The 6,791-nt window shown below is 52.5% G+C and overlaps 1 long non-coding RNA gene across 1 annotated transcript; it reads left to right on the plus strand.

Annotated features, from left to right (window-relative positions):
• Positions 1-810: 810 nt before the first annotated feature.
• LOC148106705 (uncharacterized) lies at positions 811-1,909 on the plus strand. The gene is made up of 3 exons (XR_015723608.1): positions 811-1,008; positions 1,119-1,311; positions 1,503-1,909. It is a non-coding gene; the product is annotated as an uncharacterized LOC148106705 (long non-coding RNA).
• The last annotated feature ends 4,882 nt before the right edge of the window (positions 1,910-6,791 follow it).

Here is a 6,791-nt window from a genome sequence, read left to right on the forward strand (position 1 = left end):
CCCATAAGATTAAAGTCATACTGATTTGTACATAATGAAAACATAAGAAAAAGTCTGTCACTTTCTGGAACCTTCTTCCTCATCGTGATGTATAACTGTACGTAGCACAACTCAGAACAAATATATGACCCTGCCCTAAATGTTCCTTCCCTGGAGCACTCCCTTCTTTGTGAATATTGTGTCTCCCAGGCAGCTGTCCTTGACTTGGGTTTGAATAAAACTCTCTTCCTTCCTCTCTAAAATGTTTTAAAAGGTTCCTTCATTTAGTGTCGACAATAACACTCTGTTTTCAAGTGAAAAATAAATGTTCCTGGTTCACAACCGCGACAGAACAGAAGGCCGGCTTTTCCTTCCTTCCCTGTATAAGCATGTGTATATAGATTGCAGCACAAATGGGCTCACCCTAGAAGGATGTTTTGAAGGTCTGAGAAGCACTATCCACTCCATGGGTGAGACAAGAAGGCAAAGCTATTCCCGCTTGGAGCATTCCTTTTGGCGCTTAAAATTGCCTTGGATATGCATAAAAGCATTGCATTTCCTAAAGCCCAAGGCTGGAACAGTCTGAGAGCAGCTGACCTTGCCAGGAACCAGGCACACCCTTGCAGGAAGGGTTGGTGCAGAAGGGAAGGGGCAGGGCTCTGAGGGTGGTCTGCAGCTAGAGGGGTCCGCGAAAGGGGCCGTGTGTGTGTGTGTGTGTGTGTGTGTGTGTGTGTGTGATTGCAGCCCTGCCCATGATCCCTGTCATGCCTGCTCAGGGCGTTTAGCCAAGGAGGTGCCTCCTGGACCTCTGCACTCCCAGAGTTGTGAGTCATGGGGCCGGTTGCCTGGCATTCAAGGAGTTGGAAGCATCATACTCCCCAAGCAATCACCCCATGGGGGTGGAGCTACGTCTCTGTGTGCAGATCCGGAGCAGCCCAAGGACGCAGACCAGGAGCCAAGGAAGTGGAGTTTTGAGAGAGTGGACCTGTGGAGTTCCTGGCTGGGTGAATGCATGCTGTGTGGCCATAGGTGGGCTTTCTGGGAGTAGGGGCACCCCGGGTAAGAGGCAGGGTTCTGGAAGGGCATGTTGAGAGAGTTCATCATGGAGACTCAGTTTTCTTTCCTTTTTCCCTTGAAAGTCTCTTCTGCCTAGTCTCCGTCAACTGGCCATACACTCCAGACCCAGGAACTCCAGGGCACCCGCTCAGCAAAGCTTTTGTGGGATGGTTCGCAGACATTCCAGGGTTTCCCGTGTTCCCCAAGAAGAGCGAGAGAAAGGACCGCACAGTCCCCAACTTCAGTGCGGTGCCCCTGTCCCCCGACACAGTGCAGGTAATGGACCTTGAGCAGTTCCCCGAGTTCAGCAGGGTATTCCCTGTTCCCTCAGGCACAGGTGGGGCGCTAGGAAGGCCCAGAGCCCTTACCCAACTTCAGCATTGTGCTAGCTGTTTCCTGGGAATGGTGGCAATGGGCTGGGAGATAATTACTACTAAAAGACAAGTCTATGTTTCCCCTTCTCCCAGAAACCACAGCAGGTGTGCAGGCTTTAGGTCCGAGGAGCTGCTTCTACCCATCTGACAACACTTCTCTGCTCTGGCTCCGCGACACCCTACGTTCTGAACGTCTGCATCTGAGTCAGTGAGGCAGCTTGACACGGGATCCAGCATTCAGAGAAAGCGGCAGGTCCATTTGGAGAAATGTCATATCCACATCAGGACTGGAAGTAAAACCTCTCATGAACCCACCATCTCCTGGGTTTTTCTCTTTTCTCTAGTTGAGCCATGAAGTAAAACTTAAGTAATAGTTGTCAGCGTTCTGAATTTGGTGAAGGAGGTACTTAGTTTCTGAGCTTGGAGCACTTTGCAGGGGATCCCATTTTCTCTGTTCATTGACTGCTTATGAATGTATTTTGAACAGCTGTTTCCTAGAAACACTCATTAGAAAGGGAAGGTGAGGTTTACTCTTTGTCTATTTTTAAGATATACGTTTGACAGTGTTTATACAGTTGGGCCTAAGATATGGGTGAGTGGCCACCATTTAGTGTTAGATGGCCTTTTGTCGTCACATACAAATATGGATGATGTCTTTCCAATTGTCAAAGGTGATGTTTCATCACTGATTAGTCTTTTCATCCCAAGAGTTACAATGGGGGTCGAGGGAAAATTCAAAATTATTCAGAGCAGCATTTTGCTGTTTAAAATATATGCTGGTGTTGGGTAGTAAGGAGGGCACATATTGCATGGTGCACTGGGTGTTATATGCAACTAATGTATCATCGAAATTTACTATACTGTATGGAGACTATAACATTATGTAATAAAAAACGATAAAAAAATAAAGGTAAACCTTGTGTATCTAACTATACCAGATGTATCATCTCGATATTTTGAAGTGCCATATTCAATCTGCTGTTTCTTTGGTAGTGGAGTCAGAGGAGAGTCTTTCGGAATTCCTTTCGATAGAGGCATGGTGGTGGCTACAATTGGGTAGGCGACAGGGGCCCTGGGCTGAGTTCTGGAACTGCTTTCCTGATGCTGGGTGAGTCAGGTTATGCCAAAGAGTTTCTGTTTCTTCCCTATGAGATTGACAAAAACCGGCTTCCAACGGAAAAATCTTTCGTAACGTGCAAACATGCTCACAAGTGCCTGTGCCAAGGTGAAGTAAATGCCATACACTGATCTGTAAGAGACCACAGTTTGCTAGCAGGAGATAAACCCGAACGAACACAGCATGGGACACTTGGGGCAGAAACGGCTTCCGAAGAAAAAAAAGTTCTTGATGTGGAAAACCTATCCAAAGTGGTTGTAGCAAAGTAAAAAGAATGCCACACACTTATGTGCAAGAAACAACATTCCCCAGGCATGGTCTAAGCCCAGACATCGTCACTGTGCTTTTGGTAGCATGAGGGAAACCCGAGCCCCACAGCCCTGACCCATTAGGTAAAAAGCCGGCTTCCAAAGGAAACAGTTTTCCTAAGGTGCAGACCCTCTCACAAGTGGTTGTGGCAAGGTAAAGCAAAGGCCATCAACTTCTCTGGAAGAAACCACAGTGCCCAGCCATGTTCTAAGCCCTAACATCATCACTGGGCTTCTGGAAGCATGAGTGAAAACAGAGGAGCACAACACGGAGACCCATTTGAGAAAAACCGGCTTCCAACGGAAAAATCTTTCATAACGTGCAAACATGCTCACAACTGCCTGTGGCAAGGTGAAGTAAATGCCGTACACTGATCTGTAAGAGACCACAGGGCCCAGGCACCGACTGAGCCCTTCCCTCATCCCGGCGGGTTTGCTAGCAGGAGTTCAACCCCAACGAACACAGCCCGGAGACCCCTGGGGCAAAGACGGCTTCCGACGAACAATAGGTGCTTGCTGTGGAAAACCTATCCCAAGTGGGGGTAGCCAGGTCAACAAAATGCCTCACACCCAGGTGTAAGAAGCAACATTGCCCAGGCATGGTCTAAGCCCCTCACCTCGTCCCTGTGCTTTGGGGAGCCGGAGGGACACCCGAGGCTCACGGCCCTGAGACCCCTTTGCAAAAAGCCGGCTTCCCACGGAAAGAGTTTTCCTGAGGTGCAGACCCTCTCACAAGTGGTTGTGGCAAGGTAAAGCCAATGCCCTCCACTTCTCTGGAAGAAACCCCAGTGCCCAGGCATGTTCTAAGCCCTCCCATCCTCCCTGGGATTCTGGCAGCAGGAGTGAAAAGAGAGGAGCAGAGCACTGGGACCCGTTTGACAAAAACCGGCTTCCCACGGGAAAGTCTTTCTCCACGTGCAGACATGCACCCAGGTGCCTGTGGCAAGGGGAAGGAAATGCCATACACTGACCTGGAAGAGACCACAGGGCCCAGGCACAGTCTGAACCCTTCCCTCAACCCGGCGGTTTTGCTAGCAGGAGTTCAACCCCAACGAACACAGCCCGGAGACCCCTGGGGCAAAAACGGCTTCTGACGATCAATAGGTGCTTGCTGTGGAACACCTATCCCAAGTGGGGGTAGCCAGGTAAACAAAATGCCACACACCCAGGTGTAAGAAACAACATTGCCCAGGCATGGTCTAAGCCCCTCACCTCGTCCCTGTGCTTTGAGGAGCCGGAGGGACAGCCGAGGCTCACGGCCCTGACACCCCTTTCAAAAAGCCGGCTTCCCACGGAAACAGTTTTCCTGAGGTGCAGACCCTCTCACAAGTGGTTGTGGCAAGGTAAAGCCAATGCCCTCCACTTCTCTGGAAGAAACCACAGTGCCCAGCCATGTTCTAAGCCCTCCCATCCTCCCTGGGCTTCTGGCAGCAGGAGTGAAAAGAGAAGAGCAGAGCACTGGGACCCGTTTGACAAAAACCGGCTTCCCACGGGAAAGTCTTTCTCCACGTGCAGACATGCTCCCAGGTGCCTGTGGCAAGGGGAAGGAAATGCCATGCACTGACCTGGAAGAGACCACAGGGCCCAGGCACAGTCTGAACCCTTCCCTCATCCCGGCGGTTTTGCTAGCAGGAGTTCAAGCCCAACGAACACAGCCCGGAGACCCCTGGGGCAAAAACGGCTTCCGACGAACAGTAGGTGCTTGCTGTGGAACACCTATCCCAAGAGGGGGTAGCCAGCTCAACAAAATGCCACACACCCAGGTGTAAGAAACAACATTGCCCAGGCATGGTCTAAGCCCCTCACCTCGTTCCTGTGCTTTGGGGAGCCGGAGGGACAGCCGAGGCCCACGGCCCTGAGACCCCTTTGCAAAAAGCCGGCTTCCCACGGAGACAGTTTTCCTGAGGTGCAGACCCTCTCACAAGTGGTTGTGGCAAGGTAAAGCCAATGCCCTCCACTTCTCTGGAAGAAACCCCAGTGCCCAGCCATGTTCTAAGCCCTCCCATCCTCCCTGGGCTTCTGGCAGCAGGAGTGAAAAGAGAGGAGCAGAGCACTGGGACCCGTTTGACAAAAACCGGCTTCCCACGGGAAAGTCTTTCTCCACGTGCAGACATGCTCCCAGGTGCCTGTGGCAAGGGGAAGGAAATGCCATACACTGACCTGGAAGAGACCACAGGGCCCAGGCACAGTCTGAACCCTTCCCTCAACCCGGCGGTTTTGCTAGCAGGAGTTCAAGCCCAAGGAACACAGCCCGGAGACCCCTGGGGCAAAAACGGCTTCCGACGAACAATAGGTGCTTGCTGTGGAACACCTATCCCAAGTGGGGGTAGCCAGCTCAACAAAATGCCACACACCCAGGTGTAAGAAACAACATTGTCCAGCCATGGTCTAAGCCCCTCACCTCGTCCCTGTGGTTTGGGGAGCCGGAGGGACACCCGAGGCCCACGGCCCTGAGAACCTTTGCAAAAAGCCGGCTTCCCACGGAAACAGTTTTCCTGAGGTGCAGACCCTATCCCAAGTGGTTGTGGCAAGGTAAAGCCAATGCCCTCCACTTCTCTGGAAGAAACCACAGTGCCCAGGCATGTTCTAAGCCCTCCCATCCTCCCTGGGCTTCTGGCAGCAGGAGTGAAAAGAGAGGAGCAGAGCACTGGGACCCGTTTGACAAAAACCGGCTACCCACGGGAAAGTCTTTCTCCACGTGCAGACATGCTCTCAGGTGCCTGTGGCAAGGGGAAGGAAATGCCATACACTGACCTGGAAGAGACCACAGGGCCCAGGCACAGTCTGAACCCTTCCCTCAACCCGGCGGTTTTGCTAGCAGGATTTCAAGCCCAAGGAACACAGCCCGGAGACCCCTGGGGCAAAAACGGCTTCCGACGAACAATAGGTGCTTGCCGTGGAACACCTATCCCAAGTGGGGGTAGCCAGCTCAACAAAATGCCACACACCCAGGTGTAAGAAACAACATTGCCCAGGCATGGTATAAGCCCCTCACCTCGTCCCTGTGCTTTGGGGAGCCGGAGGGACACCCGAGGCCCACGGCCCTGAGACCCCTTTGCAAAATGCCGGCTTCCCACGGAAACAGTTTTCCTGAGGTGCAGACCCTATCCCAAGTGGTTGTGGCAAGGTAAAGCCAATGCCCTCCACTTCTCTGGAAGAAACCCCAGTGCCCAGGCATGTTCTAAGCCCTCCCAACCTCCCTGGGCTTCTGGCAGCAGGAGTGAAAAGACAGGAGCAGAGCACTGGGACCCGTTTGACAAAAACCGGCTTCCCACGGGAAAGTCTTTCTCCAAGTGCAGACATGCTCCCAGGTGCCTGTGGCAAGGGGAAGGAAATGCCATACACTGACCTGGAAGAGACCACAGGGCCCAGGCACAGTCTGAACCCTTCCCTCAACCCGGCGGTTTTGCTAGCAGGAGTTCAAGCCCAACGAACAGAGCCCGGAGACCCCTGGGGCAAAAACGGCTTCCGACGAACAATAGGTGCTTGCTGTGGAACACCTATCCCAAGTGGGGGTAGCCAGCTCAACAAAATGCCACACACCCAGGTGTAAGAAACAACATTGCCCAGGCATGGTCTAAGCCCCTCACCTCGTCCCTGTGCTTTGGGGAGCCGGAGGGACAGCCGAGGCCCACGTACCCTGAGACCACTTTGCAAAAAGCCAGCTTCCCACGGAGACAGTTTTCCTGAGGTGTAGACTCTCTCCCAAGTTGTTGTGGCAAGGTAAAGCCAATGCCCTCCACTTCTCTGGAAGAAACCCCAGTGCCCAGCCATGTTCTAAGCCCTCCCATCCTCCCTGGGCTTCTGGCAGCAGGAGTGAAAAGAGAGGAGCAGAGCACTGGGACCCGTTTGACAAAAACAGGCTTCCCACGGGAAAGTCTTTCTCCACGTGTAGACATGCTCCCAGGTGCCTGTGGCAAGGGGAAGGAAATGCCATACACTGACCTGGAAGAGACC

The sequence above is a fragment of the Ursus americanus genome, unplaced genomic scaffold (genome assembly GCF_024610735.1).
Source record: "Ursus americanus isolate L20-20 unplaced genomic scaffold, mUrsAme1.1.p SCAF_104, whole genome shotgun sequence".
NCBI classification, from domain to species: Eukaryota; Metazoa; Chordata; class Mammalia; order Carnivora; family Ursidae; genus Ursus; species Ursus americanus.